We start from the raw sequence: 25,913 nt of genomic DNA on the forward strand, positions 1-25,913 counted from the left end.
GTTAAGCACAATAACATGACGCATATATTCATTCTATTATATAAACAGCCGACTAGCAACAATGGGTGAAATAGTAAAACCCCTAATCTCAATTATCTGAACGTGGAGCAATCTTGTCATGAAAAGGCAGCCATCATAGCAAAATGTGTTAAAACCTGAAGAAGTGAATAGATCTTTCAGCACTGGGTAAGGGGAATAATATGAGATTATTATTGGCTATGTGTTGCAGAGCCGTGTTCTCACGTCAGGACACAATTCCCCTGTTCTCTGTCAGGACCACACATTACACAGTATACAAAAGTACCCCGCCAAATAGTCATTTATCATTTTCTGATTTCAGGCTTGTTGAAGAAAGGTCATTCTTGTATCCGCTGCTTAATGTGTCACCACTATTGGGTTTATGCTTGTGTCCTTGACTGATGACTGCGGCAGTGGAATAATATAGGATATTTCCTACATAACAGAAAAAAGTCAACAAGAAAAAAAGTCATTCATAAAAGGAGTAGGGAGTCAAAAAAGAGATTTGTACAAGTTGTGACAAAATCATATCTTACGTAGACGTCTACTCATGTGCCGTGTATAGATGTCTACACATGTGAAGTCTCTGTACCAGGCTACCTGAGACTTGTGCATCTGCAACTGACTTATTGGAAACCAATATAACTATAGGGAATACCAGGAGAAAGATACTGTTTCTGGTGATAATAGTGAGAACCTAACGTATAATGTACACTTTGATTTATATAGTTAGCATATATACAGTATATAACAACCATTTAGCTACTAATGTCTCATTAATATAGGTACACGAAACCTGGTGTCTTATACTTTGAAGAAGGGAATACTGCTTAGTTACCATAAATAGAAATCAAGTGTGAGATAGACTTCATCATAGCTGTGACTTCAGGAAACCCACTTTAAAAAAAAAATATAAAAATTGGCATATTAACAAGATGTCCAGATGAGTGAGATGACAGCAGTTGATTTACTATATACTTCTAAAGGTGGTATGCTCTCCATATTATCCATGTTGTAGAGAACTGATGTTCAACTAGCCTTTTCCATAAAGTCTTTGAGAGGGAAAGGGGAGGAGGAAGGGGTAACTGAAGGGAGACAGAGGCACAGACACACAAAGACTTGGATCAGTGGCATTACTAAAACCTTGTGGGCCCTGGTGCCAACTTTTGTCCGGGACCCCCTACACCCTCCCTACAGCAAATTCTTGATTGTGATGGTTACAGGGCCTCACATAGTTTATTATGCTCTATAGTGGCCCCAACATAGTATTATATGCTCCACAGTGGTAACTACACAGCATTATATTCCACAGTGACCCTACACACAGTATATGCTCCACAGTGGCCCCCACACAGTATTATGTGCTCCCCATAGTGGCCCCCACATAGTATTATATTTTCCCAATAGTGGCCCCCACACAGTATTGTATGCTCCCCATAGTGGGCTCCATGCAGTATTATATTCTCCCCATAGTGGGCTCCATGCAGTATTATATGCTCCCCACAGTGGGCCCACCTTGTATTATATGCTTCACGGTGCCCCCCACCCAGTATTATGTGCTCTACAGTGGCCCCCACCCAGTATTATATGCTCCCAACAGCCCCCCTCCACTGCATTGCTATTGTCTCCTTAGACCCCAGAGTATAATAATCAGAGGCCCGGGTAAAGTGATTAAAAATAGCAAACACTTATACTCACCTTGCCTCACCTTTCCTGGGCATCCTCACTGTGTCCTGCTGTCATCAACATCATGGGGCGTCTTTCTCAGTGCACCTCAGCAGTTACTTGGGGCTGAGGTCTAATCAAGGGCCTCAGTCACATAACGGAAGAGCGGCGGAGAGGACACTGAGCCCAGGAGAGATGAGTAAAGTATTTATTATTTTATTTCACCTCCCCTGGGCTGGCATTGATTGGAAAGGGGTGTGGCAATATGCCAGGGCCCCTTTCCATTAACAGTATGTATAGTGGTCTGGGAACCAAGCTTTCCCTGACCTCTATCACAGTGAACTGGGGCTTCGTCCATCACCAGCTGGCCACAGTTCCTATATCATACCGGGCCCAGTTGTGGTCACACCTCTTGCAACCACAATCGTTGCGCCACTGTCTTGGATGAAGCTTCTAGTAAGTGTTTTATCGCACCTAAGTGCTTGATTTACAGTAGCAAAGCTCAAAATGTTCTCTATGCTGTTTCTGGGCAATTAAATAAAAGATAGAGAAACATGATCTCTTCTACTTGTGCTGTGAGGTGAGATATTCTTTAAAAATAAATCAGTATTCAGCGAGTCATTAAACTTTAAGAAAGGATTTATTGGATTCTCCTGGTCCACTTTGTATCACTAGATATAGGGACAGTGTTGGACTTGCCCACCAGAGCACCATAAGATTCCCAGGTGGGCCTAGGCTCAAACACAATAATGGTTCAGTAGAAGACTCCCATTTTGAATGGTACTATGGTGTATTTGCTAAGGCTTGTTGGAATTATTTTATCCGGTGGACCAAAGGAACTTCAGTCCGACATTGTATAATACATCCTTGTGAATAAAGCCTAAAAGCGTATGACGCAGTGAGCCTTCTCCGCCACCAACTGGATATGCTACCTCCTAAATAATCTTGTTTATAGGGTTTGTGTTAGAAAGCCTGTGAAGGATTGGGGTTATAGAAAAAAACTAGTTTTCAACAAGTGTCCTCTGTACCAACAATAAGCCCAGAGTTTATATACAAGGGATCTCGTAGACATCTACCAATTTTTAGTCTCAGCTGCTCTAAAAAAATCCAACAAGAAAATATAATTAGAAAATGTAATTGCTGTAGCGTATACGATGTATGTTTATTTAAGGAAGAGAAACATGTCAAAGATTAATCTGGTGAGTAGGAGCACATGGGGTGAGCAGATGATTTTACCATCTCAGAAGGACAGTAGCCACGGGCAAGTGTGCGCACATTACACTCATACATAAATGGAAGCACCAAATGCAAACCAGATGCGGAGACTCTGAAGACAATAGATTAATACTTGACTCATAATTCTAACAAAAATAACATGTTCCTTAGTATACAGATAACATTTTCATTTCAATACAATCTACATTTAGTGCCATATATTTTACAATTTAGTGGGGTCAAAAATAAACGCATGTAAGTTTAGATTGCAGGAAATCAGAATTGGCAATGTCTAAGTATTCTTCAAGATTCTATTAAAGGTTTTTTTTCTATAACTCCAGGGTAGGAGTTACGTTTTTGATCAGTAGGGTACAACAGCTGGAACCCCATCAATCATAAGAACGAGGCCCCGTGTGAATAGAGCAGCTCACGTCACTGTCATTTCATTCAAAGCATATAGGATTTAAGAAGAAAGCCAAAGATCCCTTTAGAGAACCTGCAGTATCACCAAATATCAGCCAGAGGCGCAAGCCCAGCAACTAGCACTTATACTACTGCAGAGACTGTCCATTGTAATCTGTACACTTAGAGGGAAGGTTATTGTAATATCACTAGAATATTCTATGTAGGTTATTATGCAGATATGTCTGATATCAGATGAAGGTGATAGCGTTCAGAAAAAGGTTTAGCACTGATGTAGGACAGAAACAAATCTGCTACAGTTGGTTATGTTTTCAGACATGAGACATAAATGGTTACTGAATGAAATCCATATGGTACTGGCTGTATTAGACTTGTCTATAACAATCACATACAGGATCATCTTAAGCAGGGGCACAGCCAAAGCGGGTGCAGAGGTGGCAGTTACTAGTGGGCTGTAGTGGGTGGTGATACTACATGACATAGAGCACACAGAGACCCCATCCCAAATTAACCACAGTGTCACTGCCCACTTGGGTAGTTTACCCTAATTTTCAGCAGCACTCAAAGAGCTTGTATCTTTGGAATGGCTGAATGAATTTAGGTAAAAGGAATACCAAAATGCTCAGAGTGACAGCTATTGGGTGATGTATGTCACAGGGCTTTTCAGACCTAGTGATGTTTTCTAGTGAATTCCATCCACACATTGCAGATAAATACTCGCAGTGGAAATACTGCAATTTCCTATCCTAAATCCATCATGTTTTGGGAAATAGCAGCATGTCACCAGAAATGCTGGTGGTTTGCATTCAGGAATAGAAGAAGCAGAAACCCCTCAGAGGACTTTATGTGAAAAGTGCTGCAGGAAAAACTGCAATAAGTTTCCATTGTGGTTTATCCCACAGTGCTTTTTGGCTGTGACCTGCTACGTTAAACTGAGGGCAGGTTCACACCTGCGCCCGGTCTCTGCTTTTAGCCAATCTGGCAGGTTCCCGCCTTGTGCCCCGAGAAACTGGACAGGAGACAGAAACTCGGCAGTCAATTTTCAAACCCATTCACTTGAATGGGTTTGTAAAGTGACCGCCCGTGTGCATCATGTGACCTGCCTGTCTGCGGCGATCTTTTTTTTTTTTTTTTTTTTTAAACAGACATAAATTCCTGCATGTCCAACTTTGTGTCCAGTTAAAAAAAATGGTTTCGTCGTGGATTGGAAGAAGACACACACGGGCAGTCACTTTGCAAACCCATTCAAGTGAATGGGTTTGAAAACTGACTGCCAGGTTTCCGTTTCCTGTCCAGTTTCTTGGGGCAGAAGACGGAAATCCGCCAGATTGTGCAAACCATGTGAAACTGCCCTGAGGCTGTTTTTGTTACAGTTTTTGCTGCCTTTTTCTTTTTTTTGCCAAAGCCAAGAATATCTACGAAAGCAATGGGAAATATATAGGAAGTTCTTATACTTCTACCTTCTGTTCAGTGTACTCCTGGGTTTGGCTCAAAAAACTGCAGCAAAATCAACAAGAATAAAAAGCTGCGTTTTCTGTAAAATGGGGCCACAGCCTTACTCAGTTGAGTATGGGGCTTTTATCACTGTTTTTGCACAGCAAGGAACACTGTGAGGTAGGTAATATGGGGACAATCTTTAACTGTGTAGGGGCAAAGATCAAACACTATTAGGCTGAGGCCCCACGTTTTTTGTTGCAGATTTTTTTTGTGTGTTTTTGAGCCCAAGCCAGGGAGTGGATTGAGCAGAAGGGAGAAGTATAATTATTAGGAAAGCTCTCTTTAATATTTTTTCCCCCCTAAAGAATGCCTAATCCTATCTATACAGTATTTGTGTATATTATATGTATAGTAGTTTGTACACACAGTACTGTATTTACTAACAACCATTGATTTATAGATGACTGGGCATAATAATAACATCACAAATCTCACAAAGTTATGGGACAATAATATTTGAGATTCTACAATAAGTGTTCATTATATTATCCTGGGTGGTCCATTAGTTGGCATGTGCTGAACATCTGGAACACTCAGACATTAGAAGAATATCCTATTAAAGATTACATCATGGATTATGTTACCAATTGTTAATAAATGGGAGACAGAGATTGCTCTCTGACCTGCAGACTTAGAACGGCAGTGATGCAATTACAGCGCTTCCTAGTTAGGGTTTATTTACTAAACTATCCGGCACTATTCACACACAATCTCTGAAGTCATTTGTAGAAAATGATTTAATAATAGCCTTACAAGCTCTCGAATTGCTGCAGCCCCAGCAAATGGCACGGTCTACTGAACCAGCAATTACCCTGCGACTTATCTGCCATGTTGCTGCTGAAAAATATTATGCACAGGCAATTTTCATGTTTTTTATATGGTTCAGTGTAAACGCATACAGCAATTAATATATTAGCTCTATTAGTTCTTGTTAAGGGCACATCTACTGTAAAGACTATGCAATGACAAGTGACAACCACACACAAGAATATGTCTCTTTGGTGTAAAAATTATGTTATTCTCCATCTTTGTACAAAGCGGATGACATGAGCACTGGTGCCTACTTTCTGAATCCCATATCCTTACTTAGAAGATCTGTAGATTATAGAAGTTACAATGATAGGGTGGCCAATCTAAGGAGGCACATAGAGTAACTATAGTCAGATATTGAGAGGGGCACTCAGGTGTTGAGATCATGGTGGTGGCCTTGTGGGTATCTGTCTTCTCTAGGGTATGACTTCAATAATAAAATAAATGTGGCACATCTACAACAGGGATAGGATATACACTCCTTGGCACTGAACACCAAGAAGCACAAACTTTAAGGTTTGAGAAAGTAGCAGATGTCACTAATACCTGCAAATCATCAAATCTTTAAGCACCTAGCTCCAATCTGTGACATGTCGGAGGGCATAAAAGCCAGACTGAAAGCAAAGATTTTTAGACAAATGAAATCTCAAAAATTAGATCAAGTGCTTTGGAATTATTGTGTAATGCCTCACAGACATGTCACTTATCGTAAATTGTCGCAATCTGAGAGGGACAGAACCCTTGAACTGAGAGACCCTGGTTTAGCAATCCAACAGGTCACTATGTGCCTGGGCCAAGATGTCAGCACTGTTCAATGTTAAGTGTGCTAGTGGTTGGGAGAACAATGAATGAGAGGTGCACAGAGGCGTACCTCTGCACGGACAGATCATCTGATGGGAACAATGGTGCCTAGTAGTCCATTCTGTACTGCAGGTGAAATTGGATTTCACATCCTAAGCCTAAGGTAGAAAACAGTGTCAACACAAACCATCAGAAGGTGTTTGCAAGACATGAGGCTATGAGCTAGATGTTCAGTTACATATGTTCCATTGACCACATGCCACCTACCATGGCTACCATGATGTACAGGAAGTTAGCAATGGAGGCTGGAATGGATGTCTATCCTCTTTTGTCATGAGTCATGCATGTTTTTTGTCTCTGACACATTGATAGCTAGCTGTACATTGGTCTGAGACCATGTGAGCAACATCATGAAGAAGCCTTCCCAAGGGAACATCACATCGGTCATCCTTTACATAATATACAAGTCATTGTTACATTGATTTGGTCATGAAAACCTTATCTCAAGAACTATTTTTCAATAGGACAACACCATTCTGCATGTTGCTCTTGCATGGCCTAGACATGCCACCATAGCTCGCAATGTCTCCAGGTTTGGTTCCCATTGAGCTCATCTGGGACATCATTGGTGGGCAGTTGTAAAAGAGCTGACGGAGTGCATTCAATGTGGTATATATTGGTATTCCTCACAATGCCATTAATATCTCACTGATAGAATGCCAAGGCGCAAAGGACATGTATTTCTGAGCATGTGATACTGAATAAATGGAGATGTGTAGAATACCTTACTTTTATCATTTGCACATCATTAACATATCTATTGATCCTGATTTCCATAATTCCAAGACTTTTCCTTCTTGGTGTTGCAGTTTCAATGTTGAGGAGTGAATTGCTAATTTGGATAAATATATCATTAACATTACATAAGATTTATTATAAAGGTGGATACTACATAATATATAACATAGGGCTGTCAATAAATCTAACGGCTTCTTATGTTTTGTAGGTAAATTTATTCTAGCGCCCATTGTGGCTTGTTCACGTCCCACTCTCCATTTGTCTGCTCCAAATGAATGGACATTACAGCGGTTTGCTGTCAGCAGGAATTAATCAGTATTTTCACGTGGGACATCAGAAAAGCGATCAATTTCCAATGGCCGTCAGTGATGTATATGTCTGACAAGTAATTACCATAGGTAAACAGCTCCCCATGTGTAACTCCGGTCTTCATGAAGGTAAAATTTACAGTCATTTGATGCATAGGGCCAAAGGTGCAATGGTGGCCCAGTGGCAGGCAGATCATCCATCATGAAATGGATTTAACACTAATCTCCCAGCACAGAGGATTTCCATTTAGAGAGCGTGAAGCTTGGAAAGAACAATGGCAAAAATATCCCCTTAAACTAAAGTGTTTTTCCAGTTGAATTGCTTCTCTGTATAATATAATTCAAGTCAGTAGACTTAAAGACACAATGTGGCCTATTAAAGAGAATATACACAGGGAATTATTTCATTCCGCTTGGCTACAAGAAGAATGCCCGTGTGTTTTATCTGTATAATGGAATAATGCTGGGGTTTTATTACTGTTCTCTCGGCACACAAAATTAAAATTTTTTTGAAAAGAACTTCAGTTTGGGCACATGAATACAGATGTTGTTGGTGAAGTACACGAATAACAATAGGATTTAGTACAATTTGAGTCTTGTTAAATAATAAGTATTTTAATTGTCCCAATTTTGCTTAAAACACCATAGTAATTGCTTTGTATGAGGGGGCGTTCACACTACCGTCTGTGTCTGACAGGTAGGGTCCGCTCCTAGTGTCCGTTCAAAATCTGGCACAGACATTAGGAGAGGACACTAGCTGTGTCCGTGACACCTGTCATTTATTTAAATGGCGATCGGGTGCGTTCTTTTGCACTCCGTGCCCTTCCTTCCCTGTCCGCATGTAAAGATGTCCGACTTTTCAAGCGGACATAAAAACCCTACATGTCGGATTTTTCTGTCCGCTTGAAAAGTTCGACATATTTACAAGCGGACAGTGAAGGAAGAGCACGGAGTGCAAAAGAACGCACCCGATCGCCATTTAAATAAATGACAGGTGTCACAGACACAGCTTGTGCTAGTGAGACACATTAAGTAGAGATTTCAGAGTGAATGTCAATTTAGAGGGGTGATTAAAAGAAGAAGGAAAATGGCAGATGACATATACAAAAGCATATTTAGTACCCAACATTTTTGTATATATATATATATATATATATATATATATATATATATATATACAGTATATATATATATATATATATATATATATATATATATATATATATGATAAGATAATCCTTTAATAGTCCCACAATGGGGAAATTTCAGTGATACAGTTTCATGGATGGTACAGTAGTATACAACAAGAGAGAAACACATACAAGCTCATGGCAGATAGAGAAATCCTAGGAATCATAGCAACTAAAAAAGAAAGAAACAAAGACACACTGCAGGATCATTTAGTTCTCTGTGTGAAGTGATGTTGATAATACAGCCTACTGTGGTTGTAGGACATGAGGAGGGGGGGGGGGTCACAGCATGTAGATATAACAGGCAGAAACGTTTTTGCAGAGGTGGGGGACAGGCAGCTATCACGATAACATGTGGTAGTTCCTTTGGTAGGTAGTGAGATCTCCTGCTCACAGCTGATAGTTCGGTATCTTGCATCAGCGCTATTGTCCATTAATCACAAAAAATGCCCCAAATGTCCTTCATCACAGCCCTCCTCCTTTCTTCTTACCACTGTGTTCTACTGCCCAAAGAAGTCTGAAGCCATCCAGGTATACATGGTGCTGCTCTCTTGCCAAGCTTCCATAAACTCATGGGGTAGGTGGTGGGTGATGGTAGTCTCCAAGGCTGTAACAGAGTCCCACGTGTCCACAGTAATAGAAAGAAATATCAGTCAGCTGTAGGGATCTTCACACATCAGTAATAGATGCCAGAAATCATCTCCTTGAAAGAAGAAGTCCGCACTTCCATGCAGGTTTCGCCTCCAGCTTTCTCTGCCGCATGGTGACCATGCTGTCCTTAGCTCCTGGGGGGATGGTAACAGGCACATGTGCACACTGGAAAACTCCAGCTGAATCAGGTCTTGAGTCTTGTCCATGCTTTAACAATTGAAACAAAAGGGAAAAAAATATATATATATAATATATATATATATATATATATATATATATATATATATATATATATATGCATGCACTGTGGTTTGAAGAGACCCTAGAGTATAATGTGACAGCCAATTTAATTAGTCTGAAATTAATCTCCATTTGTTTGATTTTGTTAAAATTAAAAAAAAACAAAACAATTTGGAGTATTTGGCTTGAACTGGTGCAGCATGAACCTATTCATCCATCTCTACTAGGAGCTCTCACAGCATGATACATTAATTTTATAGGCAATTTGCATTATGGGTTTGTAACAAACTAGTTTGGACCCAAATTGTACTATTGATCTGAAGAAGCGAACCCAAAGAACCTTGAATAGTTCGCTTAGTTCTTCATATGACATGCAGTCCATCTCAAGAGATATAGCAGGAATTTTCAGAGTGAAAATCATTTTCAGAGGGAAGGGGAGCAGGGGAACAGCCTGATAAGAGCACGAAGAAGCATTTTTCTCTGATAAGATATATGACAAAGTTTCTCATAATCCCATACATTGCATTTATGATGTGTTTGATGCATCTATTTAAGCACCCACCAAATATACTTGAATAAGTGTTCCATAGTTAAGCCGACAACTCAGCTAAAACCGTTCCTCAGCAGACCATTAGCTTGTGCCTGCACGTGCTGCACTTACATAATACTGCCATCTGGAGTTCGTCAGTCAAAAGGTAAGAATATGTCATGACAAAAATGAAATCATATACAAAACCAATAACTGCTTATAATAGCCCAGAACAATGGCCGATAGTACTTTGTATAATGGCGCTATTTATTTGTATTCGATATGGCAACAGTTTCCAGGGCTTCGGACCACAATGCCTGCTCAACTCGTCAAAAGTTTTGCTAGGCTCCATAAAAATAAAGTGGCAGATGCCCATGAAGTTACAATGACTTTATTTTTATAAGTCCTGCGACACTATAATGCCAGCAAACCATTACTAACAGCCGACACATGTTGGAATGATTATTCCTCGCAGGCGTTACAGGGATGGCTCTACAGTGTAACAATACATCATTTCTATATTACACAGATTTAAATGCAATCTGCCATGTTTCACATACAACGGCTGGCTGGCTTTATGGCTTACAAGTCCTCTGACATTGGAAACCTTGGAACATTTTGATAGTATCAGATGCACAGATCCCTTTCAGTACAAGCAGAGCGCTTCATTGTGAGACTTAAAGGGAATGTCTCAGTATTAAGTCACTTATTGTCAATTTTAATTTTTTTTATTCCATGTCATTGTTAACTTAAAAAAATTCCTTAAATCTTAGTTTTTCACACTGAGCACTGATCCTCATAATACACTGACACTTCCTGTTCTGTAGAGATCATTTCTCAACAGTCATCTCAGACCTATATATTGATAACACAAGCACACACAATACTGTAGGTGATAGTCACAGCGCACCTTCCATGCATAAGTCAGAGAGCACGCCCACAACACTCTTCCATAGAAGTCAATAACTCATCTTCAGGCTGCAGTTCCTATGGTCCATGTGGCTGCAATAAAGCATATCTCTAAATGCTGTTAATAACAGCTCAAACAAGATGGCTACCTTCCACCAAAAAATGTAAAAATTTCTTTCATGTACCAACATATTAGTCAGCACATTCCAGGTATTGTCAGCCATAGACCCATATAGGGTTAAGCATGTCTATAGAGGAAACCCAGTGAGAGTATACTAACTCCTTACAGATGTTCATGGTCAGTTTCAAACCTAGGACTTCAGAACTACAAGGCAACATTGCTAACCACTAAGCCACCATGCTATAACAATTAGTGCTAGCTCTAATTAGTAATAAAAAAACAAAAAACTGTTGTTGAATCATTCCCTTTAAAGTACCTCTGATGTGAGAGAATCCAGTACAATGTAGTCCAGTGCTTAGCACTCTTATATTGCATCACTGGAGTCCTAAATTCTAATTTAAGGGCCACATGGTGGCTCAGTGGTTAGCACTGCAGCCTTGCAGTGCTGGAGTCCTGGTGTTCAAATCCCACCAAGGGCAAAACTCCATCTGCAAGGAGTTTGTATGTTCTCCCCGTGCTTGCATGGATTTCCATCCCATAAACCAAAAAGACATACTGATAGAGAAAAATGTACATTGTGAGCTCCATGTGGTGCTCACAATCTGCATTAAAAAAAAAGTTCTAATCCAGCCAAGGAGTTTGTAGGTTCTCCCCCTGTTTGTGTAGGTTTACTCCAAAGACCATAGAGAATTTTGATTGTTAGACCTACTTGGGACAACGTTGTCAATATCTGTCGTTGTCAATATCTGTCATTGGAAGCCGTTCACTTCTTTTTTCCGCTATCGGTTTTATGCCGCTCGAGGAAAAAAGAAGCGAGCTGCCATTTCTTGCCTCGGGTTCTGCTGCGGAATCTGCCGCAGCGTCTGTGGCACAATACTCACTTGGGCCTAATCCGGAGTGGAATGCAGCAATAGTATTGAAGCTCCAAAAAGGGGAGAAGCAATGTGTTTGTTATTCTAAATAGCTCATTTGCATCTGCAAGAACAGTGACATTGGTAACGGAGATTCTGGTTCGTAAGGGATTAATGCTGTTTCATTCAGGTGACCCTGACTTATTTATTTGCACTTGTTAGGTGCGGGACAAACTCCCTTTAAAATATAGCTAACATTTAAACATGTTTCATAAATCAATAGTACCCTGTGTGTACCAGAGAAGTAACACTATTTATGGCCATTTTATGATTTGGCTTTGCTATTTGTAGCAGTTTTTCCCTTTGCAGGCTTTATATTTAGTTTGCAGTTCTCTCTGAGCTGCTGGGTGGAGACTAGAGCTCATATACTGTAGTACAGGGGTCGGCAACCCCTGGCACGCGTGCCAAGACTGGCACGCGAGGCATATTTTGCTGGCACAGCAGCCAGCCCGCAACTTTCATACACTAAATTGAGAGAGAGAGCGTCCTTTCAGTGCTCTGCTAGAGCTGCTGTGTAGGACACGCCCCCTTCTCTCACTGCCCACCAATCAGAGGTGAGCCTCTCACTGCACAGGATAAGGGCTCCCTGGACCTGCTGCTACATGTGAGGAGGAGCTCCTGCCGTCTGCAGCCCTGAGGAGGAGGAGAAGCAAAGTGAAAGTAAAAACACCAGGTACGTTTGTGTTACTAACTATTCTTATTACTGTCAGGCATTTGGTTTTATTAATTTAGTTTTAGTAACTCCATGTGCCTCACATTAATAGCAGTTAACCCCATCATGTCCCTCACGTTAACCCTGTGTGGCTCACATAAGGGTTACTGATATGTGAGACATATGGGGATACTAATAAAGGATCTATATAATGAAGATATTCACTTATTACCTCCATATGTCTCACATATCAGTGTCCCTTATGTAAAGCACGCAGGGGGTTAATGTGAGGGACATGATGGGGTTAACTGCTATTAATATGAGGCACATTGAGTTGTAACCTGCAATGCACATGAACAGACTCTTTATCTACAACTGTGGATAAAGTACAGACCTATATATTTCAATTGACCCATATATACAGCCATTCTTTTTGTGGCCGTGTATCTCGGCCAAATTGAAGAGCTGAAAACTATTTGAGCAGGTCCTATATGTGTCCTATACATCCCCTATATCTGTCCTATATGTACCCTATATCTGTCTGCATTTGCAGCCCTGTCAATTCATTTTTAATGTATAGGTCAGTGAAAACCACATCCGTGCCATTTGTATGCAGGAGGCGCAAGGCTGAGGCCCCACGTTGCAGAAATGCAGCGTTTTTGTTGCAGATTTTGATGCGGTTTATTTCAACCAAAGCTAAAAATGGCTACAGAAGGAACGGGAAATATATAGGAAGCTTCTTATACGTCTCCCTTCTGCTCAATCCACTCCTGGCTTAGGCTCAGAAAAACACAGCAAAATATGTAACAAAAAAAGCTGTGTTCCAACAACGTGAGGGCCTTAGGCTAAAGCCCCACGTTGCAGAAACAGCTTTTTTTCGTTGCAGATTTTGCTGGGTTTTTTTTAGCCGAAGCTAGGAGTGGATTGAGCAGGAGGGAGACATATAAGAAGCTTCCTATATATTTCCCGTTCCTTTTCTAGCCATTCTTGGCTTTGACGGAAAAAAAACGCAGCTAAATCTGCAATAAAAAAAAGCTGCATTTTTGTAATGTGGGGCCTCAGCCTTAGTGTGATTCCATTGGGTGGTGACACTGTAACTAGATGCAATTATAGCCAAATCCAGTTCCTGGGCACCAGTGCATTCACTTTGTTGAAAGTGTGACACCCATTAATTCCTGGCTGGGGTTTTGCTGTTACTGCACCGCCAGGAACTAAAAGTGACTGAAATTAATCTGTGTTTCACTTAGGGAGCGTTCACACTACTGTCGGTGTCCGACAGCTAGTGTCCACTGCCACAGTTATGACCTTACTCTGCTCCCAGTCACATACATTACCACTAATTTTGGGTTACGCATGTACTTACATTGCTTCTAAAGGAAAAGAACATGTGTATCCAGGCAAATAGTGGTAAGCGCATGTGGCTGGGAGCACAGAATGACAGCACCCCTATGTTGTGGTTTGTGCTATAGGACTTTAGTGTAGGTGTCATCAGCTTTACAATTATTGCCCGGCACTCCGAGGACCTCATCTTTGATTTTTTTAATTTAAATCGGCACGCCGAACAAAAAAGGTTGCCTACCCCTGCTGTAGTAACTAAAGAGATCTTAACCACTACAGTCTCTCTCTCACTGAGAAACAGCAGCAAGACTAAGCAGGACATATATAGAGATGCACTGACTTATACTAACATGACTAAAGTTGTCAGTTGCAAAACCTGTTTCTTCTGCTATGTCCTCTAACTCGCTCATCCCCCTGCCCTCTCCATAGACTTCTATAACCATGTGTAATGAGAATCATGTGGCCTCTAGATGGATAGATCAGAATTTTCAGAAGTGAAAGTCAGTTTAACAGAAGTAGGGGATATAGGGAAACAGGCTGATAGAAAGAAGCATTTTTCTTTGACAAAATATATAACAAAGTTTCTTATTGTTATTGCTATGTACTATTGATTATGCTATGTACTATTGATTATGTAAAGTTGCAAAAGTCAGTGACCGTTTAGGTGCGTCCCGCGTGAACGTTTCACAGAGAAGGCAGACTGACATGAATAACACTGTACATTTACTGGCCTAACTGCTCACAGGCATTCTGTAGAAACCTGTATTGAAACACTGTTATCACCCTAGCATTCATGTCTCTGTTCTTGGGTGTCCACTTGGAGACCAAAAAATGGAAACCCTATCAGCTTAGAAAGCAGTTACCCATGAAAATCCACAGACCCCATAGACTATAATGGGGTTCGCCGGGTTTCCAACAGAAATCAGTGTAGAGAAAAGTCCCTCTCGCAGGACTCTTCTCTCTGCATATTTTAAGATGAATGAGGGACGGAGTCCCTGAACGCTAGTGTGACCGCAGCCTCAGAGTGCCTCGGTAACATACTATAGATTCCACTTTTCCTGTGGCTCACTCTTTCCATCCTGCTTTTGCAGACTTTACTATGTGCTGGTTGCCTAGAGGTTTATTTATCCCTAATTATATAAATTGTATCTCAGTGACCCAAATCAGTTTGTCTTAGGGGAAAATCTATAATTGTATTTGTACAAACTGTAATTATATCCAATGTTCTCACTAAACAAATGATCAGCATTTGCATCCTGTGAAATGAATAAAACATTTCTATAACTAGACAGTGGCGGGATCTGTCCCATTTATTATACACTAAATGGTCTCGACTAGAACAAGTGGCTTAGATCAGGTTTATATAGTCGTGTAAGGACACTTGATTGTAGTTTTTCTCATTATTGAGCATACAGTATATGGTACAGATGTATCAAAGTTTAAAGTGACGTGTGACTTTCGGCAACACAGTGTCTTATCACAGGACGGAACAAAAACCAGTGAAAAAGTCAAACAAAGGTTGTGTGCCACAGTGTGGTTAACACATAACTGACAATTTAAGGGCGGGTTCACATCTGCGCCCGATCTCCGGTTTAGTCAATCCGACCAGTCCTGCATGTCCAACTTTGTATCCGGTTAAAAAAAAAACAGTTTCCCCGCGAACAGGCAGAAGACGCACATGGGCAAGTGAATGGGTTTGAAAACCGACTGCCGGATTTCCGTCTCCTGTCCACTTTCACGGGACAGAAGACAGAAACCGTTCGAATTGGCTAAACCAGAGACTGGGCACAGATGTGAACCCGTCCTACGCTGTATTCAGCACTTTGTTAATACCCTACTGATTTATGGGTCGTGTATTGTCCATAATTAATCCATTTTTACACGAAAACGTATGATTTTTCTTTAACATTTCCTATGCCTTTCAATGTTTCTGGGTCTGTAAATAAAAGATGACACACTGATGCCATCCATTTCTTTTACATGGATCCATAGGCTTGCATTGATGTAATACATGTGCATCAGTGAAAAAAAAAATGGACATACATCTGTACTATTTTCCTTGACCCATTATCTGTGAAAAAAAAAAAACAGATTTCTGAATAAATACATTGAAATGAATGAACACATATGCCATTGGATGGCAGGTATATGTTATTGCGGATGTCTGAATAAAGCCTTAAAGAGAGTAAAATAACAAAGAGAGTACATTAAAAGAACGATAAACCTAGAAATGAATGCTAAAACTACGAGTATTGATATGGGTTCTAAGGATAGAAAATAAAGAAGCAATTATAAGACAATAAATAAGAATATAAGTAAACTTATAGGCCTGGAGTGAACCCCATGTCACGGTATACAAGCAAATCACAGATAATGGGAATCCAAGCAGACACCTGGGCAATGGGTTGGAGACTTGTGACTGGAGATGGGAGAACCAACTTATACTGAGCCAAGTTTAACCCAAATATACCAAAATGGTTGTTTTATTTTACAAAACCAAACAAATGTAGATTAGTCTCAGACAAACTAAAATGGCTGCTGTTTTATACTCTGGAATCTTTTAAGACTCCAAAGTATAATAGGTAAAGATCCAGGGGAAGTGATGCCATGACGCTTGACATGCCCATATCATAGCTCAGGGGTAGGCAACCTTTGGCACACCAGCTGTTGTAAAACTACAACTCCCAGCATGTATACTTGCTCTGATGTTCTTGGAACTCCCATGGAAGTGAATGGAGCATGTTGGGAGTTGTAGTTTCAAAGCAGCTGGGGTGCCGAAGGTTGCTGACCCCTGTCATAGCTGAATGGCTGAACAGATTTGGATTTAAAAAAAAGCACCAAAATACTCAGATGATGTAAGTCATTGGGCTTTTCAGACCTGCTGATAGGTCTACTTTAAACAGGGGGTCCTCCTTAATCGTTTTTTTTTTTGTACCACAGACAAGGCACAGTGGTTGGTAAGGAAGATGAGGGGGCACAGTGAAAATGTAGTTATATATCTCTTAGTTTTACCTATAGTATAAGACCAATAGGGAAGACCAATTTGGTTGGATCAGTGAGATGAAGATAGGAAGTGCTGGGATAATGTAACATCTCTGCCTGTTTGGGTCTCTGCGCCACCCTCTGCTCGCATGTGGCGGTGCAGGAGGCGTGTGCAGTTTGGTTCTTGGCTTAAAGTGTTTGGTCGCACTGTGTGAACATGGCTCTAGTTCTGTGATTGAATTTCCACCACACCCGTCTTCTGCTCTTGTTTGCCTCTGTTCATGAAGGGTTAATTCGAGTGATTGACAGTCTGCCTTCCTGTCAACTCCAGGGGCGAGTTCTTCCTCCATATTTAGTCTTGACTCTCATTCACACCAGTGCATGCTATTGCCTTGTGCATACTTGCTCCTTACTGTCCCGATTTTTGCTTGCATTCTAATCCTTGACCTTTGGCTTTCCTCACTGACTATTCTTTGGAATCCGATTTGGCACTGCATCACTCGATTGTTACTGACCCTTGGCTAGCTGACCTCTCTTTGTTGTTGTCCGTCTTGTCTGCGTTTTGTGTCTCACATATCCAGAAAGGGACCGTCTTCGTTGTTGCCGCCTATTACGTAGGATAGGGCCTGGCAATAGGAAGGGTCAGTTGGGGGCTTCAACTTAGGGCTCACTGTCTCTTGTGTCCCTTCCCAGGGTTCAACAGCTACCGAGGAATTGCTGTCCTAGCAATTCCCTAACAGATATTCTTTATTTTTTATTTTTTTGCTTTTTTATTTTCTCCAAATCACATGAAGCCCAGGCCCATAGTAAGAAATATTAGTAAAAAACAATATCATCTCACCTGCCACATATTAAAACGTTGCAAATCTTGGAGGTAAATCCTTGGAACCTTAAACCATTTGAAACTACCATGTCCTTCTACTGGAAATGTCTAGAAAGAGCTGGAAGAAGAAGCCAGATGGCGGAGACCTCTAGTGATGGAGGCCTCAGACCAATTGTCCTCTTTATAATCCAGCCTTTATTGTCATTACTTTTGTATATTTCCATGTGTTTTTCATGTGCTTGCTAGTACTGGAGTAATTTCTACAAAATTTGGACTAGTTTCACCTGGGGTCCAGCCCAGTGTTTCCAGCTCTCCGAGCGCTGCACTTTTGGAGATCTTTGTGAGCAAGAAGCAATGAGCCGATATAATCCTACTCATTCGTAGACACGCTGTAAAATATGTTGGCGCCATTATTATTGCTATCACTATTTACAGTTTGTGTTTTAATTTTAACTTCCATCCATAAAATTCATGCTAACTAAAACGAGGAATATAACTTTTACACCAGGAAAGTCTGCTCTCGTGATCACTGGCTAGTCCCTCGTGAGCAGTATTGTCTGGAGAGACTTTCAGACCTCAGGTTGCCTGATGTAGCGGCTACGTGGGTGGGATGGAAACATAAAGAATATAGTCATTTAGCACTTTTTCTCTAAAACATCTGGGTTTCCAAATCTACTTGTTAAATAACCACAAAGCAACAAAAAAGGGATTGGTCAAAGGAAACAGAACACAAAATAAGTGGACATGCTTGTTATTGCTGAAAGATTGGGGCTTCTAAAGTTACACTTCAAAGCTGACAGTTTTACTGCTCTCCCCTGAAATTGGTTGATTTATTATGTGGCAAGACAAGAGAAATGAGATCTAAAAACTCCCAATAATTGTGCTACTAGAAAGGGCACCGAGCAGGACGACATGTGACGGGATCTCGTGTCAGGCACATTGCAGCAGTTCGCAGTCGGGCTCAGTGCCCTCTGTGTTTGTTCTTCAGCACACACCGTTTTATATGCCAATAAAAGTTGCTCAAGAGCCAGGCATGTGATAAAAGTATACCGTAGAAATGTCAATGGCAAACAGCTATTTGTAATTCAAGAATGTGCATTTTTAGCTGCAGTCTCATTCCATAGTGGGTGACATGAGGCAAGGCCGATAAGCTTACACTTGTTTTACTTGAATTAATAAAGTCAAATATTTTATTGCTAAGCGCCTATAGGTCAAAGGTGCAAGCCGGAGAACTCTTGATATTTACCTCTAAATGTATTAAAGGCGTTATCAGCGAGTAGAAAAATCTCTACTGAGATTTCAGAAACAAAAGTGATATTGAAAGTCATTTTAGGCTAAGGCCCCACGTAGTGAAGCACAGCTAAAAAACGATCCGGAAAAAAAAACGCGGTAGAAACGTATCATGGTTTTTTCCATAGCGTTTGTCATTGTATTTTTGCAGAGTTTTCCTCTGCGGCTCTTGACACCATTATACCTGTATGGCACAAACAAGCGTTTTCATAGATATAATTGACATGCTGTGAGTCTCAGTATTAATGCTGCACATGTTTTCTACAATTTGTGAATGGGATTAGACAGAAACCCATCCACTTTGTAGGTAATGCAAAATGCTGCGGTTTTTTTGCTGCAGCGTTTCCGCCACAGTAAAGATGCTGCGTTTTTGAAATGTGGGGCCCTGACATTAACCACAAATACTGTATTTATTTAGCCACTTGGTACACCCACTCAATATTATCAACTTCCGGTGTGTATGTCAGAAGTTCAGAATTGAGCCCCAAACTCTATTTGTAGTGATGCTTTGTGACTGCTCTCAAAGAACCTTTAGTACCTAGCCAGTATACCTAGTAGGTTCAAAGGGGGTACAATCAGGGGTGTAACTTGAGGGGGTGCAGAGGGTGCAGTCACACCAGGCCCAGGAGCCTCAGGGAGCCCATAAGCTCTGGCATCAGTATTGAGTTTGCCACTTCCATTTGACCCATAAGCCAAAGAGACCCACAGATTACCCCTAACCACACAAAAGTGGATTAAACTCCTTAGCACCCGTAACCATCACTATCAAGAATTCGCTGCATGGATGAGGTAGGGGGCCCAGAAAAAAGATTGCATCGGGGCCCACAAGACTTTGGTTACAACACTGGGTACAATTTCTACATGATAGGACATTATTATATATTGTATGGGAGTCTGGCGCCCAGACCACACACAGATCTGCTGTACTGGAAGCCAGAAGCTGGTGTAGTTGACTGCTTCTATTCATGGGAAGAATATGCAAATCTGTCTTCCATGATGTAATTAGGAAGTCAGGTGCCTCAGTGTTGCAAACCAATAGAGGGCGCTCACTGGAATGTGCAAGCCTCTCTTCCCTGATGTAATTAGGAAGACAGAATCTCATTGATAGAGCCCAATAAAGGCTGCTCCCTTTAACATCATGCTCGACCTTCCAAGAGGCCTTTGTTTTGCAATGATGCTGGGATTATTACCAGGTATAGTCTCTCAACCGAGGACAGCCGTTTTGATGTTATTGCCTCTCGTCAGCCCGATGTAGTGAAGACTAACCTGGTAGAGGTGAGAGGCTTAGACAGGGTTAGGGGGATATCGTCACTTCTTGGGGAGAGACCACCAGCTTCTATTCATGTTATAGGAGTGGCACTTCCATTCCTTCTATGTGGTGGACAGGACTGCAGAGCTGCTCCTTTTTCTTGAAAAGGAGCCTGAGTGTGCTCCCTTTCCACTGCAACAGCTTCAAGGTCCTGGTGGTTGCCAGAACAGTTGATTTACATAGGGTCCGAGAGGCAGATGTCCACAGATCACATACTGATGGCTTATTCTTTGTGTGGCTTATTCTTTTCTTGTACTTTAATTTTGTACCATTTTGGGGTACATATAATGTTTTGATTGTCCTTCATTGTTTGGGGGGGGGGGGGGGGATCTGTGTTAAAAAAAGGCACATTCTGTCATTATTTTTTGTATTTTGCTTTCCTGGCATTCACTCGACATTAAAATTGCCATGGGAACTTTGTCCATTAGGTCAATACGATTACTGTGATACCTTGTTTATAATGATTTTATTATGCTTTACCACTTTTACTAATAACTTTTATACAAATCACTTTTCATTGGGTCACCATATTCTGACACCTATGACTTTTTACTGTTTTGTAGGCTGAGATACGTCAGGGCTCCTTATTTGCAGGGCCATTTGTAGTTTTTATTGGTAAGGGCTCGTTCACATTTGCGCCCGGTCTCTGTTCTGCAGGTTTCCGTTTCCTGCACAAAACAGAGGCAGGAGACGGAAACCTGCAGGACTCTCTCACCCATTCATTTGAATGAGTTTGAAAGATGTCTGGCTGTGAGCGACGGTGAGTGTTTTATGCTCTCCGCTGCAAAACCGTTTTTTTTTAAATCGGATACAGAGTCGGACATGCAGTACTCTGTGTCCAGTTTTAAAAAACCGGTTTCGCGGCGGAGAGCATAAAACGCTCACCGCCGCTCACAGCCGGACCCGGCCTGACAGCTTTCCGTCTTCTGCATGCAGAGAACGGAGACCCGAACGCTAGTGTGAACTTAGCGTAACAATGTTTGGTATGTATGACTTTTTGATCTCTTTTTATTGCTACTTTTTTGCGGAAAATATGATGATCAAAATACATGAATTTGTGCTTTATTTCTATTATTTGTATTATTCTTCACAGCCTTCCATTACGGGAAAAAGGGGCTAAAGCAAAGCTTGATCTTTGGAAACATGTCACAAAACATACTCAGTAACTGCATAAATAACTCTATAATATATTGTTATTTTCAGAACTAAGATGGTAATCCATAGAGAAACAAAATTGTAAAGTCACCATGTTTGGCCTGCACATACGTTGGCAGTGTAATTCAGAAGACCTACTGCTAATCTGTACAGAACGTGTTCATGTAAGTGACTCTCTCATCACTGTGCACACAGGTCATGTCATTTATACATTTTGCTATGTTAAAACGTATTTGAGCTGCAAATAACTGGCTGCAGATAAGAAGAACTTCAACTGAACCATTTCAGAATTAGAGTACAATGCTAAATATGGATATCCCTGACCCAATACCCATTATATTCTCTTTCTATCACTCTACAGGAGATATGAAAACTGGATGCTTTCATTCTGACTTAGACTATAGACATGGCTTGCCATTTTTTAACCCCCTCCCATAGTTGTTTTTTCCTATGAACTAATGGCTGGTCTCACCTAATGGCTGATAGAAGTGAATCCCACCACTGGGATCTGCATCTGTCTCTAAAACAAGGATCTCCTATTCCTTGTCTCATTCGATTGAGGAGGCCACAAGGTGCCTTGTCTAAGCAGAGAAAGGATAGAAGAGTGGCCGTGCATATCCTCAGCTCTCCATTTATTTCCATTGGAGTAAAGGGAAATCGTCTTGTGGCCACCTCACTAGGAGGGACAGAGATCATGGAATCTCCATTCTGGAGACAAGTGTGGGTCACAGAGGTTGGACTTGCAGCTATCAATCATGGATCAGGCAATACCCCTTTAAATATGTATGCATATTATCCGCATTATTGTATTCTAAACCACAAACTGGACGCAGGTATGATACGTGTCCTTTATCTCATATTGTAAATTTAATATGAGGCAGCTTTGACTGATTTAGTTGGAAATTCATCCAATAATGTAAAATATTTATAAACAGCAAGTGCCAAAATGTATGGTAAAGTCATGTGTTTCTTAGACCTGCCCCTCTATTTATACAGGACACACAAGACTGGAAGTGCCCAGAGGAACTACAACCACCATCAGGTATCCAGCAGGCCCCCTCAGCATTTCACCAACTCAGATGGAGTTGGTTGAGCTTTTACTGGCCAATGTTGACAACAACTATTACTCACATCCTCCAATTACTTCCAATGGTTGAACTAGGACATGTCTACTAGAAATAAGTGAACTGATTCCGAACTAGCCAGATTCGACCTGAGTCTTCCAAAAGTTTTGTTTTCATGCAAATGTGAAACTTTGTTGATTCGTCACCTGCTAACCAGAAGTGAAATTATTATGCTTTATAATATATAATAGGTGGACAGGGAACGTGTAAAAAAATAACAGTTATACTCACCTTCCCTTAGAACCCTAGGCTTAGGACCCTCGTTCTGGTGACTGGTGGTGTCCCAACTATCGATCACCTATACTATGAATAGGCTATAAATAATGAATATGTAAATCCTCTTCATATTCCTATAGTACTAGAGGTGGTTTCTTACATTGACCCTTAGTGCAGTTAAAGGGTTTTTATTACAAAGGTCTTTTAGTGCTATTAATAGGTTAAAAGTACACCCATATACATTTAGCAGTGTTTTGAGTGCTTTCTGGGTATCTGCAGGAGCTCCTGGCATCTTCAGCATTTACATGGTGTAACTTCCTGTTATGTAACTTCCTGTGTACTTTCCACACTACCTCCCTGTCACTGCTCCCCCCTTCCTCTCTCACTATGTTACACCCCCCCATCCTGTCTCCTTAGCCAAGTTATCCCGCCCACAACTAGCTTCCATCCTTCTCCCTATCTCCCTAGCTGTTATCCCACCTACTACTGTTGTCCACCTTTCTCTCTGATTTCCTAGCTAAGCTATCCCACCAACAACTAGCATCCACCCTTCCCCATCTCCCTAGCTGAGATATCCTGCCCACTACTAACATCCACCTTTCTCCCTGACTCCCTACCTAAGTTATCCCACCCACTACTAGCGTCCACCCTTCTCCCTGTGTCCCTAGCTAAGCTATCCCTCCCACTACAAGCATCCACCCTTCTCCCTGTCTCCCTAGCTAAGCTATACTGCCCACTACTAGCATCCACCCTTCCCCCTGTCTTTCTAGCTGAGCTATACCATCCACTACTAAGTCACATGACCACCCTAGGGATATGGATAATTATACTTTCTTTTTTTTTAACAAGTAGATTAGAAATTATGTGAGGGCAGGGGTTTAGTCTAGGGGTTAATTTGTATTTTATTCCAGACAACCCCTTTAAGTTTTATATGATAAAATGATCATCCTATAAATGTTATTTTTCTCATTGTCAGGCTTGTGATCCATAACGTTATGTTCTCAGAGAGTCTGATGACTTTTTCATGGTTTTATCTTCTTTTCCAGACCATTTATTACTATATATTCTCGGCATACAGTAATGCATGGCTAATGTAAGTGCTCTTTTTACCGCTATAGAAGGCAATCTCATAGCATTAATGCTAGTGACAGGGCTTGACAAGGATGAGAGGAAATTATTTTGCCTATTAAGCTGTACTTCCAGCAGTAAGTGATCATGGGAAACCGAAGATCAAAGTTGACGTGGAACAAAATAGCTGAAATTCCTGAAATACTCCGGAGGTTCTGTTCACAGGACGTGTGGCTCAAGTTCACTCACACATGTGAGTTTTTACAATGAGGCCTTCATTCCACTGCATTATTACTGTGACTTAAAGCCGATTTGGCAGGCTGACCTCACACATAGCTACCAAGGTTTACATGCTCCAGTATAACTTTGTCTCGGCCTTACTTATGAAAATAGACCTATTAAAATAATTTTTAAAGGGCAAGTACTACTTCACCCTACTATGAATTCACGATGCCCTAACCTGACCCACATTATATCATTGCTCTTCTGTTTCCCCCCAAGCAACTTCTGACTTGCTTACTGAAAGGCGATAATTTGCCTTGTCAGCAAAGTTAACTATAGTCTGTAGGCACCAACTCTGGGAAGTTCACATCCCATGATGTCTGGTCCAGGGATTGCAAAAGGAAAAGTGGCCAGATCACATCTAGAAGATACTATACTTACAAGAGCACTGTAAACATGATACCATACCCCATACACAAAATATAGCTACCGTATCATACTAACAGTAGCTGTGACTGCCAACCAAATCCACCATTGGGTTATTGAAAAACATCACGACTAGAGATGAGCGAACACTGTTTGGATCAGCCGTTCCGAACAGCACGCTCCCATAGAAATGAATGGAAGCACCTGGCACAGCGACCGGCCGCCGGCAAAGTGTACGTGCCAGGTGCTTCCAATTTCTATGGGAGCGTGCTCTTCGGAACGGCTGATCCAAACAGTGTTCGCTCATCTCTAATCACGACCAAAGTCTTCCACCCCACTGTGTGACCTTAGTTCAAATATAGCTAGATTCCATTTTATCATGAAACTGATTCAATACAAGCAAATCCATTAACAGGCTGCAGTTCATAACTCAACCACTGAATTGCCACATGTACAGCTGTAGCCATCTTGAACTTGAATATGATAGCTTTCTGCACAGTGATAACTCACAATCAAAACCATTGACAGCACTGGAAAAAAGTCCTGTTAATGTGATTAGAAACTGTTTACTTAACGTATTAAAAGTCATGTTAAGCTTGGCTGCTTCTGTAAACATGTAAAGGATGTAGAAGGTATTTTGTGAAAGAACAGTGCAAAATCAGACTATTTTTAAAAGCCAAGAAAGAAAAAAAGTTTGGAGCTCACCGTGTGTGTTCTAATATTCCAACCGGGGTGCACGATCAGCCTTCCGGGCAAAAAGGCAAATTAAATGGAATATAAACAAGGATGAAGATCAGCATCACTCGGAGGAAGACGTAGAAAAATTCTTTATTCCATTTCCAGCGTTAAAAACATATAACAATGAAGAAAAAGTGATGACAAAAAACACATTAAAAAACGCCGACGCGTTTCGGAACACACAGTTCCTTAGTCATGGAATTTTTCTACGTCTTCCTCCGAGTGATGCTGATCTTCATCCTTGTTTATATTCTATTTTTAAAAGCTGTTCATCTTGGTACACATATTTGGACATGTCCAGACAAAAGGAAAATTAAGGGGTTGTCCATTGGTTGATATTGAAGACCTATCTTCAGCTGCATAGATGGCTCATAAATTTGAGATTGGTGGCAGCAGTGAGCACTGAGACTTAGTGGAAAGAGCCAGAAGCTCTTGGATTTGTCCCTCTAAAATTTTTTGAATAAACAGAGCACCATAGTAGGCA

This window comes from Leptodactylus fuscus, chromosome 1 (genome assembly GCF_031893055.1).
Source record: "Leptodactylus fuscus isolate aLepFus1 chromosome 1, aLepFus1.hap2, whole genome shotgun sequence".
Taxonomy (NCBI): domain Eukaryota; kingdom Metazoa; phylum Chordata; class Amphibia; order Anura; family Leptodactylidae; genus Leptodactylus; species Leptodactylus fuscus.